Raw genomic sequence first — 17421 nt, 5'->3', positions numbered from 1 at the left:
GGCTCTGTAGCACCAAAAATTCCACAACAGTTTGGGGGCTCGTCCGGGATCTAAATACAACATAAAAGAGGTAAGTGCAAATGTTTCCTTCTTAATTCTTAATAAGGAAGTAATGCCTTACCTGTGGGAATGTTTGACTAGATAAAAGAACTATTTCAAGGTTGATTGGAATTGTTAAAGCAAATTGCTAAAAATAAAGAGCCAAGGATGTCCCTAAATTTTTGATTGATTCTTATCAATCAATTGTTAATCATTGATTAGTAACGATTGGGTTGTAATAATCATTTTATCCTAATTCGGAACTGTGGCTGAGAGAGCTTAGGAAGAGTTTCTAGACTTGGAGTCTGGACGGCCCTGGGGGCCACTGGCGTGGAAGGGCTGAGCCCCTGAAGCGACTTTGTTTTCACTCGGATTGGATCCGAGATTGACGCACCGCAGAGCTTGGGGGGTATCTTAATATAGCCTCTTCACCAGGGCGGGCCTGGTGCATGTAACAGAAGGGTTGATGATTTCCCTAACGGGCTGACCTGTACTGTTGCAACTGTGGGGGCGTCGCATGTGGAAGTTTCTACCGGTGAAACTTTTTTTTGAAAACTGGGTGAGTGTGAATTCTGCAGGTCACCTCACGACTCTGACTCTCTCTTTCACTATAAAAAGGGTAAATAAAAAGACGGTCACGATGCTGGAGAAGTTTTTCAGCTTTGTAAAGGACGTGTGTTGTTGTTTGTGTTGCTGTTTTGTGTGTTGCTGGTTTTTTTGCTAACCCGTTATTCAACATGGGAACAAATCAGTCCAAGCCAGAAAAGAGGACTGATAAGCAACAAAATAACAAGCATGTAAAAAAAAGAGGAACGGCACGGCTTAGCTCGCCGTGGCCGGGTGTAATGTCTGATCCTGTCGAAAGTTTTCAGAAACTATTTGACGAATTTACACCAGCTGGGGTTGTCGGCAGAGCGGAAGGCTGGAGATATGTTTTTCCTTTCACTTCTGTTGTGTTTGATAAGACGAAGGGTCAGTGGCCCTATGAAGGTTCTTTCAGTAAAAAGAAGCTGAAAGTTGTCGAGGAAGCGCTGAATTCCAAAGACAGCTATGATGCTTCTATCTGGGATGGCAATTATATCTCAGTATGCTTGGGTGTGTGGAAGCGTGTGGCTGAGCGTGTGAAAGACAGAGAAGACCTGCAAGAATGGATCACCAGTGAGTTGAGATCTGCTGTGAATGTTGCGGTGAGGAAGATGAGTGGTGTGCATGTTCCGATGCTTGCTGCGGTTTTACAGACAAGAGCTGCAGAGCTGGATAAGATTTTGGAGGATTCTGATGATGCACAATCTGCTGCCCGAGCGATAATTTTCGGCTGGTTACGCAGACAACCGAGTAATATGAGAACACCGAGAGAATTAAGGTACACTTTAATGCATGGTGGTCTGGCATTTGCTGGTTCTGTGTTAAATGCTGATTGTGATTCCTCGCTTGTTCAAGCCACAAAGACGGTTGTGGAAGACAAGCAGAGGGAGAGAGACGCTGGGGTGGGTGAAGATGATTTGTTTTTGTTAGCAGCAGCGGCTGTGGAGAACGGACGGAAACAGAGAGAGAAAGAAGTGAGAGGAGCAGAAGGAGGAGAGTCAGGAGAGTCGGAAGAAGATGGTGAGAAAGAACATAAAGTAAAGACTGAAGGAAAGAAGAAAGTGAAGAAGACAGTTGAGCCTAGAACCATGCACCTCAGGTCAGATCAGGAGCAAGCAGGAAGTTCAGGGGCACTGCAAGGGCCTAAGATCATGATAGGTGATGCTGCAGTGTGTAAGCCGTGGACTCCAGGTGAGATTAGAGAAGGTGTAGCGAAAGCTCCGTCTCCTACATCTCAGCCTGTGCTTTTCTTCAAGTGGCTGAGACAGTTGTGTACCATTTACAACTGTTTGATCCCTGATGTAAAGTTGCTTCTGGCATCCACATATGGTGTGGAATGGTCAATCTGTCAGAAAAGGTTTGTCTTTCCGTCGACTGATGATGGGCAGTGGCCAGATGATCAATCCGCGGAGGTTTGGTTGGACAATGTTGCGATTCACGCGATTAAAGCATGTGCAAGGGAAAACAGTGATTTTTCCAGGATTGTAAATTGCGTGCAGGGGGAGAATGAGACGCTGATTGAATTCATCGGCCGGTTTGTGAAAGTTTGGGATGAATATGCTGGATTGGACCGGGAAGCAAATCCTGAGTTTGCAATGCAGTCATTTTTGCTTAACGTCAAACCACATATTGCATCTGTGTTTAAAATGACAAACAGAACATGGAGTTCTAACCCTTGGGATAGAAACATTGAAGAGCTGTTGAAATTGCAACGGGAGAAGGCATTTGCCCCCCCGAAACGAACTGCGAAGCAGTTTACTCAGCAGCTCCCTGCTTGTCAGCTTGCGTCAAGGACAGAAAAGGAGAGGCCTCCGAGGCCTAACAAAACATACGGCACACAGCCTAGGGAGAGAAACAGGGGACGCAAGTCTGGGAACTGTTTGGCTTGTGGGCGAGAAGGTCACTGGGCTAAACAGTGTACGTTTCCAAAAGCTGATGGGGGGAAATCAGATGACAAGGGGAACGAGAGCAAAAAGGAACAACCACCAAGCAAAGGAAAGAACGCATAGGGTTGTCATGGGAACAGTGAGACATTTCAACTTGCAAAAACCACATCAACTACTTTCAGATTATCCAATTCTCCCAGAGAAAATCCTGTCATTCCTATTGAAATTGATGGCAATGTAATTGATATTTTGGTGGATAGTGGAGCAACCCTGTCAACAGTCAAAACAAATGAAAATGTTTGCACACCAAGTAAGCATACAGTTCGGACAATTGGAATTTCTGGAGTTCCTATTATTGAACAGTTGTCTAAAAACACTCCTGTAAATTTGAACAGTACTGAATTGCATCATTCGTTTGTAATTTCAGATACCAGTCCCACCAACCTGCTGGGGAAAGACTTGCTTTGCAAATTGCATGCATCGATACATTGCACTCCGGATGGATTGTTTTTGTCAGTGCCTGAGGGGAGAGTTATGCAAGCTATGCAGGCTCTTGAAGCAATAAATGATAAACTGTACTGCTGGACATTGTCTAACTTTGATTTGCAAGATTTCTTTTCAGTTCAAAACATCCAGAAGCTTGCCAAAGATTCACCGGCTTGTGCGGCGATGATGGCAGCAATGAGGCCTTTGCTGAACTGCCATTGTACGGCCGCGTTTAACCCAGTGGTAAGCTATGAGGAGAAAGTTGCAAATCTTCTAAATTCTAATGATTCTCTCACTTGTGATCAGGTTCTATTCGTGGGTCCACAAGGCTGTGCAGTGCCGGTGAAATTGAGTGAGAGACAGCAGTCTGCATTCAGTGTGAGTCACTCCTATCCTCATATCACTGTGGCCTTGACGACTGGGTGCGAGGCACATCATCTGGGTGAGATGGTCTTAAAGTGCAGAACTTTAAGAGAAAAGATACCGGGGACTAACACACAGCAAATTGTTCATTTGGGTGAAGATTTGTACATGATCAGGCCACAGACACCAATTGATTTACCAGAAACCAAATTCGAGCTTCAGCATCCACCAGAACGGGTTTCATTTGCCCCTCCATCTGATCTGGCTGAAGTACCTGCTAAATTGTGGGCTAAACATAAAAATCATGTAGGCTTAATCACCTCAGCTAAGCCACACAAGGTCACACTAAAACAAGATGCCAAACTGCCACAAATTAGACAATATAACCTTTCTCCGAAAGCCGTTAAAGGTATTGAAGGTGTTATAAAGTCTATGATTGATCAAGGGGTTTTGGTTGAGACAGAAAGCCCATGCAATACACCAATTCTTCCTACGCCGAAACCGGGTAGGCCGGATGAATGGAGATTTGTCCAAGATTTGAGGGAAATTAACAAAGTTGTGGTGCCAGTCACACCTATGGTTGCTGATATTAACACCATTTTGTCTTCTCTACCCCCAGACGCGTGCTACTATACAGTCGTTGACCTGTCTGCTGCATTCTTTTCAATCAGATTGGATCCTGAAAGCCAATATTTGTTTGCATTCACCTACAAAGGTAAACAGTATTGTTTCACAAGGCTTCCCCAGGGCTTTGTCTCTAGTCCGGGAGTGTATGCATCAGCGGTGAAGAGGGATCTGGAAGATCTGGAACTATCAGGAGGGAGCACTCTGATACAGTATGTTGACGATCTTTTGATTGCATCGAAATCAAAGGAGGCCTGTAAAGCTGACACTATTTTGCTCCTGAAGCGTCTTGCTGAAGGGGGCCACCGAGCATCCTTAGCAAAGCTGCAATTTTGCCTTCCAAAGGTGAAATACCTTGGATACGTGCTGGAGGAGGGAAAACGACTCCTCTCCCCGGAGAGAGTCGCACTGCTGACCAACATGCCACCTCCACAAACTAAGAAAGAGATGTCCTCTTTTCTCGGTATGACAAACTATTGTCGTCACTGGATTTTTGATTATGCAGCTATGGACTCTGTGCTCAGAGCGGCAACAAACAAGGATGCTCCAGCCAAAGTGCAGTGGACAGAGACGATGTCGCAAGCCTTCCAAGATCTGAAGCAAGCCCTAACATCGGCACCAGCTCTGGGATTACCGGACTACAGGCTGCCCTTTCATCTCTATGTCCATGAGAAAGGGGGGTTCGCTACAGGTATCCTGGTTCAGAGACATGGATCACATTTTCGCCCTGTTGCTTATTTCTCTTGCAGACTTTCGACTGTAGTCCTTGGGATGCCGAACTGCTTGCGTGCCGTTGCGGCCACAGCGGAGATGATAACCAAAACAGCACCCTTGGTTCAGGATAATGACTGTGTAGTGCACGTGTCTCACTCAGTGTGGCTGTTGTTGAACAAGTCGCAGACGCAACACATTTCAGCTGCCAGAAGGTCGGGGTATGAAACTATTATTCTGGGCAGTCCAAACATTACCTTGAAGAAATCAGCTCCAATTAATCCTGCTACTTTTCTTCCAATGTACGAGGAGGGGGAGGGGGAGCATGACTGTGTGCAGACTGTTGAAATAAGCACTTCCCCGAGGCCTGACTTAATGCAAACACCGATACCAGAGTCAGACATGATTCTGTATACTGATGGATCTGCGATCCGACCATCAGATAATTCGCATTTTGCAGGTTACGCAGTAGTTAGTGATGAGGGGGTCCTGGAAGCAGGTGCTTTACCTCCTGAAACATCGGCACAGGCTGCAGAGTTATATGCTTTAACCAGAGCCTGTACTCTGGCAGCAGGCCAGGTTGCTACTGTGTTTACAGATTCCAGGTATGCTTTTGGTGTTGCACACGACTTTGGCCACATGTGGAAAATGAGGGGTTTCCTGACATCTTCCGGTAAGAAAATTCGACATCACGCATTAGTCGCAGATTTGTTACAGGCCATACTGCTTCCAAAACGGTTGGCTATTGTTAAATGTGCGGCTCACACTTCAGGTGATGATCCTGTCTCACGTGGAAATGCACTGGCTGATGAGTCAGCCAGACAAGCTGCATTTTCCTCTGTTCCTGTGATAACCCAAAGTTTGTCAGCCTCTTCTGATACTACAGATACTCCTTCCTTCGATGATGTGCTGGGTTTGCAAAACCGTGCTGATGACCAGGAAGTGGAGTCATGGGTGAAGAGAGGTTGCACCAAAGATCCAACGACCGGCTTGTGGTCAAGCTCTGATGGCCGAATGGTCTGTCCGCGCGCTTTACTTCATGTTTTGGCCCGTGTTGCTCATGGACCGGCTCATGTGGGTAGGAGTGGGATGGCGAGGATGATCAGCTCTCAATGGTTTGCTCCAGGTGTTACAAGTGTGGTGCAGACACTTGTAAACAGATGTATGATTTGTCAGCAGACTAGAACGAGAGAGAACGTGATCAAACATGACCATTTGGTGCCTCCTACGGGGCCTTTTGTAAATATGCAAATTGATTTTTCACATATGCCTGCATGTCAAGGTTATAAATATCTGCTTGTGATTACTGATCAATTCAATAAGTGGACTGAAGCATTCCCTACGAGGAAGGAGGATGCAAGAACTGTTGTGAAAATTCTTCTGAAGGAAATCATTCCTCGATTTGGTGTGCCCTTGGAAATCAACAGTGATAGAGGCCCAGCCTTCACTGCCAAGATAACACAGGGACTCTCTGACCTGTTGGGATTTAAATGGCAACTGCATGTTCCTTATCACCCACAGAGTTCTGCACAAGTTGAGAGAATGAATCGTGCGGTGAAGGAGAAGCTCACGAAGACAATGATGTCAACGGGTCTGAAGTGGCCAGATGCCCTTCCACTGGTATTGTACGCTATGAGGTCTTGTCCGAATGCTACTACCGGGTTATCACCCCATGAAGTGTTGATGGGAAGACCGATGAGTACAGGAGTCACACCTCCGCTACCGCCTCATAAAGCTTCTTTGATGTGGACTGAAGAGTTTCTGTCTGAATATGTCTTGAAACTAACAGACTCACTAAGGAAGTTTCATTTGCAGGTGCAGAAAAGGTTGCCAAAGCCTTAGGAGGAGCCGATCCATCCCTTCAAGATTGGTGACTACGTGTTGATTAAATCACTTGATAAAATGTGTTTAACCAACAGATGGAAGGGTCCGTTTCTGGTCCAACTCGTGACCCGAACAGCCGTGAAGGTGGAAGGAAAGGGCGAGTGGATTCACACGACGCGGTGCCGGCTGGCACCCAGGGAGGCTGGGTCGGACGACACCAGCTGAGATGCGGCATGGCTATGCTGCTTACCCTGCTGCTGGGAGGCGTGCTGATATCCCATGGGATGCTGGGAGGTGATGAGAGGTCCTCTCTACCGAGAAGGGAGGAGTACAACCGAGACGGAAGTGATCACCGAGGTCGTGGACATCTTCCTACTGCTGGACCAGCTGTGGGTTCTGGGGGAGTCTCTGATCATGCAAGGGAGAAGCGTGACATGGACATGAGGCTGCCGGCTTCTTACGTGGCTTCTTACGTTGCATGGTTTGGGAGCCCCACTGAGGACAATGACATTGTGCCGGCCAGCGGTGATGGAAAGAAGATGGGAGCTCCTCGAAGGAGGGCAGTATCATCTTCTAAGGACAATTCTGCGTTGCGAATGATGTCTGACTTTGTGAGAGAACAGAAGCTGAAGGACTGTTGGTTGTGCCAGAACATGCCACAATCGATGCATTCACCAATGTTTTCCCCTGTCCCATTGACCAAGGCTCAATACAAGTCACTGGACTGGAATGATGTGGCTGTGAGAGTCGAATCGAGCTTTGACAATTGTTTGTTTCCTACCCACCCGGTGGTGGTTAACAAGGATGTGAAATACGCCAAGATTGCGAAGTTGGTTACAAATGAGGTCAATGAGAAATATCTGCCTGCTGGGTTTAATCAAACAGAGCTTTTGAGAATAATCTATGCACAGTTCTATGTTCAGGTGGGGATTCAGTACAGGTTACAGGTGTCTTTGATTCAGACTAACTGTTCGAAACCTGATGTGAGGCGCAGTTGTATGCCTCAACCTTTTTCTCCAGCTATAATTGCAGAAGCGTTGGTGGAAGCTGCTCCATGGGTCGGGTCCGTTAAAGTCGCCTCGGTTCACATCCAGGTGAAGGACTGCGAGAAGCCGATTTATGGTGCTAAAATGGTTCTGCGTGACTGCAGTGTTGATTTGCCACCGATCCCGGTGCATAAGCTGGTTAATGTTTCAGTTTGTTTCCAGGATGAAGCTAAGGTGATTCGGGAATCAGCTGAGGATGCATGTTTTTCTGTGTTTAATGTCACATTGAAGGAGAAGGCGTTGCCTGAGGGGCTGTATATGATCTGCGATGACCAGGCTTACAGGTGTGTGCCGGAGGATGTGGGAGCCAGGTTGTGCTACTTAGCCTATCTGATTCCGCTCATCAGGAAGGTAGATGCTGCCGAGATTGCTGGTCTGTATGCTCCGTTGCACAGAGAAAAGAGAACGATTTTGACTGCTGATGAGGTTTTCAGCGTCCTGTTGCCGTGGTACGGTGTTTATGTGACTGAGGAGGAAACCAAGTCCTTATCCACTGTCGTGGAGAGACACATGAATCTGTCTACCAAAGCGGAGGTTGCGGTGAATGAGGAGTTGCAAGAGGTGAAAGGTGTAGCGTTGGGGAACAGGATGGCATTGGATTTGATATTGGCTGCCCAAGGGGGTACCTGTAAGGTTATTGGTAGAGAATGCTGTACTTACATCTCTGATGCTACTGCTCAGGTTTTGGATTTAGCTCATGACACCGAGCTTGGGGTTAAAGAACTTCACGTGAACCATGGGTTTGAACTGGGCAACTTTTCAAAGTGGCTTGGATCCTGGGGAGCAGGTGTTCTGAAACTGCTGGTGACGGGTGTGGCTGTACTGGTTGGCGTTGCTCTGGTTTGTGTCTGTGTGGTTACTTGTGTGAAGATGATCTGCAGGAGGAGGAGAGCTGCGGGTGCTGTCATACAAGCCACTCAGAATGTGGAGGTTGAGCTGAAACTGAGGGGCTTCCAGTATTAGTTCACAGACGTTGCTGAAGTGAGTTCGGTATTGGGTGTATAAGATCTAAACCCGTTTGCTTCTTTACTCTTGATTATATATCTTGGGTTATATCTTGTTGATGTCATTCTGATACTTTGATCAAATTCTAATCACTTGGAGTGTTGGATGCGTACGGAGTACTGAAGGAGGATCATATCCGGTGGTTTGCGTTTGGGTGTAGTAGTACTACAACAATGATTTTTGATAATTTCTAGACATACAGTATCAGAATGTCAATATATATTCACCGATAATTTCTTCCTATGTTTATCACACGTCTGTAATCGAAATGCAATCAATGATGTATTCGCTATATGTAACTCCTGATCTTGCTGATTTTTTATTTTTTTTCCTTTAGGTTAGTTTGATTGGACACATCGCGGCCACTGATTGTCTTTTGCTTTCCTGGTTGATTGGCCTGGGCCAGGACTGTTGTTTGGCATGAAGGTATTTTCAGCTGTCACTGTCCCATGGTATGCTGGTTTTTTTAAATTGTGCATCCATGACTAAGTGTTACTTGGTGTTTTTGTGCCAGTGGATCAGTTGGAAATGGTCGTTGAAATTTAGATAATATAGGATAAAAAAAATAATAAAATCTCTGAAAAATGGCGCTGCATTTGGAGGTACTGACTTGTTAGTGTGCTGCTGTACATTAATATTGAAGTGTGACACAAGTATTTGTGAAGTTATTATGTCTGACTCTGCTGTCTCCGATAGTGGGTTGGGTTATTGTTAAAATTCGAAATTGTTTTGTGTCCTGCTTAATTTGAAATTTAACAACAGGGGGGATTGATATGGAATGATGCTTTGTTCCAAGGTTTCAGGAACACAGTGACATATGCAAGGCCGCCCTGTTTGTCTCCACTTGTTATTCTCGCGTAAGATATAATCTGGCATCTCCGGAAGTCATGCCAGAACTGGGTTGGATCCTCTTCGGAGCAGCAGCCTCGTTCTCGATCAGCTGATCTGTGTGTGTTTCCTCTGCAATCCTGAATAAACTCTCCTTGTGCAGCGTCAACACCTTGACTCGTCATCTTTGGCTCTGTAGCACCAAAAATTCCACAACAGTTGAGGTTCAAATCTCATCTCTGAAGTGGTCAAACCTGAGTTCCCTGCTGATCTGTCAGACCCTTCATGCTTCACACTGCAGATTCACTGTGGCCTCCATGCCATCCAGAGTTGTTTGTTTCATAGAGACTCAAGCTTTGTGTTGTGTTGCTATGTCGACTCCACCCACACCAAGTCAGTACTGAGCGGAGTAAGGCTGAGAAGGAACCAGTGGAGAAGGACTGATAGAGCTGTCCATGGTGCTGAAGTCTCAACTTCATCTGCTGAAATGATGTGAAGACATCAGATCTGAGCAGCAAGTGGCTGCAGGACAATATTTACATCCAAGCAAGTCCCTTCTTCCTGGAGTCCATTAGGAGGAACAACAAGGACACGGCTGGCAGACACATGTGATATGGACCCACAAAAGACATACCAACATATCAATACTGACTATTTGATCAGTGTGTCAGTAAAATGAGAAAAACTAACAGCAACCAGCAGAGCAACAGCTTTGTTGAGAAAGCTGAAAGAATAAACGATGAAAGGAAAAACTCCAGATCACATCCATAAAGCCAGTGGATTCTCTGAAGATAAAGTGTGTATTTGTCTTTGTTTTTTTGAGGTTCATCCTTTGATCAGTTTCAGAAACTATTTTAAAGATTTGGTGATGTTTTGAAAATTAAACTGAAGTCATTATTCAATGCAGAGCATCGTGTTTATGGTCAGATGTAACGACTTTCAAGAGCAACCTGCCCCTTTAAAAAAAAAAAAAAACACTCCGTCTGGTCCGTGATCACATGTGTCTGTGACATTATCGACATGTCCACTAGGGGGCGTTTGGTGTGAACCATAGCTCTTGGTGAGAATTTGGGGTATGAATTAAGGAACATTGTGGTGGTTTTCTCAGGAGGACAGTCTCTTAAAGCAACACTAAGGAACTTTCAGTTTTCATTGATTTTGGCGGCGCCAGTGGACAAAAGCGGTAGTGTTTTGCCTGAAGGAATACTACAGTTCCCATGAGGCCTAGGCCTAGTGCGTGGCGTGGTAAAATGCTGCTCCTGGTGGCGTGCTGTCGGACTGAACTCACCTACATTTGTTTCCAGTGGCTGTGTGAAGGACGGATAGCGACGAGGTCATGAATCTAATGGTGGATAAACAATGTTCTATCATGATGTGACTCATGCCGTAAAGCAGTCGTGGCTTCTGCTGCTCCGCCATCAGAGCACGTTGTGTGGATGTGCCGCAAATCAGTCGACAGTCGTAAAAGCGTCATCAAACCAACAACATAAAATACCCAGATAACAAAACACAGTGTGAATAGATTACAACAACCTAAAATGCAAATTACAGCTGGGTTTAAATAACATAAATTACAGTTGAGTTTAAATAAAATGAAATAAAATAAATTACAGCTGGGTTACAGAACCACTGCTGAATATCTGACAAGCTGAACCATGATGTTCATCCACAACTAGTGACCATGAATCAGAAACCACTGAACAGAAAGTACTGGAACAGTAAGGTTACCTAGAAAGACATGACAGCATTAAAATAAACATACTGACTAATATGTGTCAAGAGAACGCTACACTGCCACAAAAAGATTGAACTATTCCAGATTAACAGTTAAAACTATGTTTTCATGAAGACACACTTAAGAAGATGGAACATGAAGTCAGAACTGGTGAAGATAATGGTAATTAATAAACCTTTCCAGACAGTCAGTGGAGAAACGAGAATGAAAAACACGCAGGAAGCTGCTGGAATAATGAAAGGATGACGGTGGTTTCTTTCTTAGATTTATTACCATCTGACATGCATGATTTAAGGAACACTTTCAAATCCTTGCAGTTGAAAAGCTACATATCCTCTAAATACAAACAGATCATGTGTCTGCCACCTCCAACAACACTTGAGGAAATAACAAAGACAAATGAAGGAAGAGGCCAATAGCGAACAATTATCGAACACCTCGAACGGATGGAGCAAATGGATTAAATGTACAAAGTGTCTTGTGGGACGAGACCCAGGCTATGCCAGGTGTGTGTCTGTGCCTCGGCTCCGAGGCACTGGGGGCCCTCCTGACCTCTCATACTATTGTTTCGATACGAGGCAGGAAGAAAGCTGCGACATCCTTGGATGGCGGCTCTTCCTATCATTGTGAAGCAGAATTCACCAGCATTGGACTGTTCACCCACTAATAGGGAACGTGAGCTGGGTTTAGACCGTCGTGAGACTGGTTAGTTTTACCCTGCTGATGATGTGTTGTTGCAATAGTAATTCTCAGAAGTCTGAGCAGAAACCTCTGTGGTGGCGACGGCACGTTCATTAATCTGCCTCCTGTAGCGATCACGGATCAATTGGACAATCGTCCGGTGTCCACTCGCTACCGTAGGCCCCTCTGTCCAGAGCTCTGGGTTTATTTCAGATGGCTCAGGCACGAGGAAGGGGAGAGGAGCGCAGCTGTTGAGTTTACTTAAAAAGATTTAAAGGGACTGAAGGCAACTTTACAAAATGTACCTCAGTGCTGCCGTGATAGGCGCTGTGGGGAACTGCAGCCAGCAGCCAAGGTGGCACGGGAGCGCACAAACATTTTACAGAAAGTCAGTCTTCACAGCGCTGCACCAGGGATGCTCCTGCTGTTTACAACCTCATGGTTTACTGCAAGACCGCAGTGCATACTATGTGATTTTCACTCCCAAATGCAGCTGAAGTTCCTCCATGAATCAAACGCATATCCAATATTTATTCGGGTGCCTGCGGCTTTGGTCTTTTTTTTTTTTTTTTGGACTCACGACATAATGCTGAAAAAGTCCTTTTTTTCTTTGTGGTGTTTTTTGTGGGCTTTGAGTGGATGCAGTTATCCGATTGCATAGAGGGGGGGAGGGGGAAGGGGTGCTCGTGCTTTGATTCACAGATGGGAGCAAATATATAATATTACCGGGAGAGCGGACAAATGAAACAACAAATAGAACTACAGATGAACTTTCTTCTGTTGATTCTTGGTTTGTCAGCAAGTGAGCAGTGGCGTATTTGCGCAGCGTGATTCATTTGACGTGTGGACGGAGCAGTGTGGGTCTGCTCTCTGCTCTGCCTGCAGCAGGGGGCGCTGCTGAGACTGGCCGCCTGTGAGATCTTTGGGACGGGGGAGGGGCTCACACAGCACCCGCTGCTTGCTGAGGACAGCGGAGACGTCCTGTCACGTCTCCAGAGCACCAGAAAAAGTCGCTAAATTTGTCGCTAGTCGCTTTTGACAAAAAAAGTCACCAAGAGGCTTTAGAAAGTCGCCAGATTTAGTGAGAAAGTCGCCAAGTTGGCAACACTGCCCGCCCCTGATCCCAGCAGTGTTTGAGTCCGTGTCCATGGCGGCCATGTTCTTCCTGTTTGGCAACGCACATACAGCGTCAATTTATGTCACATCCCCACGATTGCGCGGGAAATTCGGACCCCAAACAGCAACAAATTCTGTGGCACACAGCCTGTATAAGGCAACAGACAGATATGCGGATTGGCCTGTTATTTTAGGTTTTTAATGCTTCACGGCCCATTAGCACTGAATAAACTGGAAATGCATGTAGAGTTTTTCACAAATCTTGCCTTAAATCCCTTTAAAACTATTTATTCTATAGCTGGGCTGTTAACGGCGATAACGTGCTGTGATATCGCGAGAAAAAAATGCCGTCGTTAATTTAATCCAGTGGTTCCCCCCCCCCCCCCCCCCCCCAACCCCAAGGGGGGCGGGTGTGACTGTGGGGAACATGCTTTTTTTCCCGCCGGACTAAAATAAAGGGTAATTGCACATCCACTCCAGTAGTTGGCAGTGGCGCTCTCACTGTCAGAGTGTGCAGCTCTACGTGGAGGTTTTTTTTGCAAGAAGCTGCGATGTGAGGCCAGTAAACAAACCCTGAGACAACAGGAAGACATTTTTAACAGGGACGAATAGAAAGGCGGAGAGAGACGAAGACAGTGAGTCAAAAGAGAATTCTGAGTAGAGAGGCAGGATCCACTCTCAGGGCAGAGGTCTGTGGGCTTTGCTTCCTTTAGCAACATCTTACCTTTGTGAAGCCAAACCTCCTCTGAGAAGCTGTGCACTGCAGAATGTGCTCATTGTAGCCATTAATCCTGGCTTCCTCATTTTGATAAAAAAAAGGAAAAAAAATCAGCACAAATTGTTTTATTCGTTTTTTTTTTGTTTTTTTTTTGTAGGTTAAAGCTCGGGTTGGCGATCTTTGAAAAGTAGCATGTAGCACGAATGTAGCATCTCCCCAAGGCTCCGCCCAGCTCCCACCCCATTGGAGGAGCTCTGTTGGGAGCGGAGACGCAGAGACGTTCCACGCGCGCGGTGCGCGCGGCACTTCCGCGTCGAGTACGTTCCTGGCGTAACCTGTCCTCAGCGCTTCGTTTCTTGATTTTTCTTTATTTGCACTATGCCAAGTATTGCGCACTCACCGGTAAGTAAACCCCCAAACATTCTTCTCCGCCATTCTGCAACGACGCTCCGTCCTTCTACGCGCGCACTGAACCAGGGTCAGTGCACGCCATTGACATGTACGCGCAGGGGGCAGGTCGAACGGCGAAGGGATTTGATTGGTTTAAAAAAAGGTGTCCCGTCAAGACGATTGGTTGCTGTTTTTCCCGTTTTACTCCTGCTGTAGATAGTGGATATTTTCCAAACTACTTTAAGAACACGCAATGAATTGTTTCCCATCGGGTCATAAAGATCATTTTAACCAGTATTTAAAAAAATGTATCTCATTCAAATCGCCAACCCTGAGTTACTGAGTTAATGTTGCTGAAGTGAATTTGAATTTATTATTTATTGATTTTGTTTAATTTTATTTTCCAGCAGCAAATGGTGCAATAAGTCTGTCAAAAATGTTTACAGTTTAAACAAGGATATTAGTATTTTTTGAATTTCAGGCAAATTGATGCACTTAAAATCTTTTCTTTTACAGACTAATAAACTGTAAATAAAGTCACTCTTGTAAGTTGAACGATATCTCTTTCTTTTTTGTTTTCTTTAATGTCAACAAGGATGTTATGCAGAGGTGTACCCAGGGCCGGCGATTAGCCTGGGCACCCGGGGCACTTGCCCAGGGCGCCGAACCACTGGGGGAGCCTGCGGCCATGAGGCGCGCGGCCCAGGGTGCGCCGCTGTGACGGCCAGTTTGTATGGGTGGCCGTTTGTGCCATACATCGCCTGCTGCAAAACGCCGTTAAGAACGGCGCTTTTGACGCTGAACGGCGCCAGGCGCTTTTATTTTGAAACGCCTTCCAGCGGCGGAAGGCGTTTGAGACGCCGGAAGGCGTTTCAAAATAAAAGCGCCTGGCGGCGTTCGGCGTCAAAAGCACCGTTCTGAACGGCGTTTTGTACCAGGCGATGCATGGCACAAACGGCCACCCATAAGTTTGCGCAGCGCACTGCTTGGCTTCGCTCGCTCGCTCACTCGCCCCCACCCTCGCTCGAAAACTACCGCCGACTCTCTAATCTGCTCTAATCTGTCCTGTGCCCCGAGCCCGAGAGACACACCGCGCTCCAGCTCAGCGTCAAAAAAACACACACGCGCTTTTAGCGGTGAAACACATTATTATAAACACTCATTATTTGCCATATTGAACTCGGCCGAATTATCAGAAAAGTCACGAGGAAAATGCTGGTTGGTGATTCTCTGAATTCGGTGCTCTTTGAGTTCTCTGAGTATTAAAAAATATTTAAAAAAAAATTGTGTTTCTAATAATTGCATCTGATGAAGGCATATTTGAACCTCAGAGAAAATAGGAATTCCCACCTTTAGGCATGAAATCCAAATGAATGGGAAATATTACTGATTTAAAAGGGACTGGCTGGTGCAACATTCAGCCCCGTAGCAGCGCTTCAACCATGTAAAACCATGTTCCAGGGTTGAATGTTACGGGGTTGAAGATTTTAAATAAAAGTAATCACACATCCACATTAACCAGGGTGTAGAGCATCATATACCATGAGGAAAACAAGAAATTCATGTATTTTACCAAGACAATTATTTGCTTTTACTCAAACAATAGTAAGTATCATTTATGTATGTAACAGAGTTGAAAGGTTGAACTTGACGATGTCACTCTGATGATAAAAACAATTAAATATCACAAACAAAGTATGTTAACTCTTACCTCTCTTAACAGAATGTGCGGGAAAATGATGAGAGATGTCACTTTCTGGATGCTGAAGAACTTGGGCTGAACCATTATTTTGAAAAGGCTGACGGTACATACGTTGTTACGGGGTTGAACAAAACTGAGGGACATGGTTAAATGTAGCCATTGTATAAATTTTTAATGTATTTTTCTTATATTTCTTCAATTTAGGTAATCATAGACAGGAAAATTATTATATTAGCAAAAAAATATATAGTTACTGGATATTTTTATTTGGTTTATATTCAATGAAAAAGTAACTTTGGTAAGTGGGGACATGTACATTTGGCAGACCTCTGGGCCTCGACAAGTCATAAAATTTTTCTAAACATAATTTTTCAAATATTTTTGTGTGCTATAATGCAAATACACATGGATCCTTCAATTTGTTGACTTAAAATGCCTTTTGTGATTCACTTTATTTGAAAACCTTTGAGGTAAAAGCGTAGGACACCAAAGTGCACCGAATTCAGAGAATCACCCTGGTATGAGGCACAAACTGAAATCAGGAGCGCAAATATGAAGAAAATGAAAGTGAAACTTAAATCACGAGTTTTGTCGGTGCAGCTTTCGGCCAGCTGGACGTTTTTCAGGAGCTGAAAACACGCAAAATAAAGTACATTTCCCTTCAACACACAATCTGGCTTAATAAAGGTCAGTATGAGGCACAATTCGGCGTGACTGAGTTTAGGCTGTCTCGGAGATAGGATGAAGTTTGAGGAAGTGAGCGCTCATAAGAAACTTCTATTTTTCATCTGCTCTGTTATTGGTGGTGTGTGTGTGTGTGTGTGTGTGTGTGTGTGTGTGCGTGTGTGTGTGTGTTGGGGGGCAATCTTGGTAAAGACTTGATATTTTAAGCTATTATAAATCATATTTGATGAATTGTAAAATTAATTATGTAACATACACACATTTTGAATGGAATTGGCAGACTTCAAATGAGCCATTGTAATCGCAATTAATTGCGATTAACTCCAGGATTTGGGTGTGATTAATCGCGATTAAAAAATTTAATCGTTGCCCAGCTCTAATTTATTAAAAAAAAAAAAAAGCTTAAATGATGCTATATAAACAACAAAAGGTAAAAGTCCAGTCTTAAAGAGACCAGGAAGGGCGTGAACAGCTGTCCCACTTAACTTCAGTACTAAAGAATTTCATCCCCTCAGAGAATGAAGCTTCTCCCAGAACTCTGGATCCCCTGATGGTCCTGGTGAGGGGTTCTACTCCAGGTTCCCTACCCTGTCCATGTGGTGTGTGTGTGTGTGTGTGTGTGTGTGTGTGTGTGTGTGTGTGTGTGTGTGTGTGTGTGTGTGTGTGTGTGTGTGTGTGTGTGGGGTCAGTCGTGTGCCGTAGTTTGGGTTGTACTGGAGGCTCAGGGCCAAAGAAACGTCTCTCACTTTTGAAGAAGAAACCTGATTCCAAGTACCATTTTAGTCTCACTCAGAGAAATAACACCACTCCACCGGAGGTTTGAAATTTTCACAGGATCTTTATTCACTCAAAGGATTACAGGTTATAATTCAAAATTGGTAAAAAGGTAAAATAGCAAAAAATGAAGAAATCAAGAACTAATTTTGTGTTGGTTATTACATGTCTCAAATTTCAGACGTGTTATTTGAATATGGCGAATTTAGGTGAGCGGTTTTTAG

Source organism: Salarias fasciatus, unplaced genomic scaffold, assembly GCF_902148845.1.
Source record: "Salarias fasciatus unplaced genomic scaffold, fSalaFa1.1, whole genome shotgun sequence".
Classification (NCBI taxonomy): Eukaryota; Metazoa; Chordata; class Actinopteri; order Blenniiformes; family Blenniidae; genus Salarias; species Salarias fasciatus.
This window is presented reverse-complemented; position numbering follows the sequence as displayed.